Here is a 1,625-nt window from a genome sequence, read left to right as displayed (position 1 = left end):
CAAAATGACAACAAAGAGACACAAAATGACTACAAAGAGACTCAAAATGACAACAGACACAAAATGACTACAAAGAGACTCAAAATGACAACAAAGAGACACAAATGACCACAAAGAGACTCAAAATGACAACAAAGGGACACAAAATGACAACAAAGAGACAAAATGACAACAAAGGGACACAAAATGACCACAAAGAGACTCAAAACGACTACAAAGTGGTACAAAAATGTCCCTGAGAACTTATTTTAAAGAGACACAAAGAGACAAAATGACAACAAAGACACATAAAACAACTCAGAGATGGACGACTATGAAGAGACACAAGACGACTGACAAAAAGATACAAAACAAGCACAGAGAGACACAGAGAGACACAAAGAGACAAACAAACAATGTAGCTGCATCGTTTGTCTTTTTCAGTCTCGTGGGGGCCTTTTACATGTCCCATTGTCTCATAATTTGTCCATGCACACTTGCTGCAGCTCCACTTGCCCTCCATAACGGTTGTTTAGAAGACCGGTTTAGTGCTGTTGCAGTCGTCGTAATTCGGATGACACACTCATCCGTCCACATTTACTCACACTCACAATGGTGTGTCTCTGTTTGTGTTTCCAGCTACTATAATGCACTTTCAATCAAAACTGTTATTGTTGGTCCTAATGGTGTTTTATCTGCTGTCATTCATCTTGCAGTGGAAACCTGATGCTTGGGACTTTGTTAGGACTTCCAGACTGAACCACAGATGGTTATTCAGGTTCACACACTGAACAGGGATACAGGCATTTATTACAGAACTGGTTTTCTTGGAAACCTCCTCTTGAAATGGAAACTTGTGCATTAAATATGTAGCTTCCAAAAGGATGGATTCTCATATATTTAGCTGCTGCTTAACTTAGCCTACATCTCGATATGTTGGATTTCGCTTGCTTTTCTCATTTTATATGAACACAAGTATTGAATTAATCAAGTATTGCTTAAAAGTCCATGTTCAGTGACACGAGCGTGGATACCAGCAGGGAAATCAACATGTACATTTTGCAGCTTTGCAATATGGCTGGAAGCCTGTGTTTCTCTTTGTGGTCTCGTGCAGCCCCGGCGTGCGGGTCCGCTCGAGCGCAAACGGACGCGCAACCAGACGTTCGTCGTTAAATCCCCCGCAACGTTCCCGTCCGGCGCTCGTGCAAGCACACGACCAATAAGTGAGAAGTTTATCTGAATGAATCTCACCTCGTTCACGTCTCTGCAGCCGCTTCAGTCCGCCGGGGGAGACAAGTCCTGAGTCAGCAGCCCTCTCTCTCTCTCTGTGAGATGCGCCTTATAGATCCCTCCTAGTTTCATGCAGACTAAGGCAACAAGTGTCTGCCCATTTAGCCTATCTGACAATAACATCTGTATGATAGTTGCAGCCTGTAAAAGACTTTAAACTGAAGACAGAAAACAGATTCTACTGTTGAAGATGATGCATTTTCTGTTATCTATAATGCATAACGCCATCAGAAACTCTAGACCACCCTCCAGGATTCTACAGTCTCTAAACTCCTGGTTGTTCGCCCCTGGGACTGCATTTCCTGTGTGCTGAATTCCTCCATTCCTCATTCCTTCCTATCTGCTGCAGCTGCAGC

The 1,625-nt window shown here is 43.1% G+C and overlaps 1 protein-coding gene across 1 annotated transcript in view; it reads right to left on the bottom strand.

The window, feature by feature from the left end:
* Positions 1–1,484, bottom strand: part of c1qtnf6a (C1q and TNF related 6a) — a 6,119-nt gene extending 4,635 nt beyond the window's left edge. The window contains exon 1 of the mRNA XM_031878243.1: positions 1,231–1,484. The gene's annotated coding sequence lies outside the window, so the exon portion shown is untranslated. The remainder of the gene's footprint in view (positions 1–1,230) is intronic.
* Positions 1,485–1,625: the final 141 nt, after the last annotated feature.

This window comes from Anarrhichthys ocellatus, unplaced genomic scaffold, assembly GCF_004355925.1.
Source record: "Anarrhichthys ocellatus isolate YVR2014 unplaced genomic scaffold, GSC_Weel_1.0 scaffold170, whole genome shotgun sequence".
NCBI classification, from domain to species: domain Eukaryota; kingdom Metazoa; phylum Chordata; class Actinopteri; order Perciformes; family Anarhichadidae; genus Anarrhichthys; species Anarrhichthys ocellatus.
The sequence above is the reverse complement of the archived record's forward strand: the minus strand, read 5'-3'. Positions and strand labels throughout refer to the sequence as shown.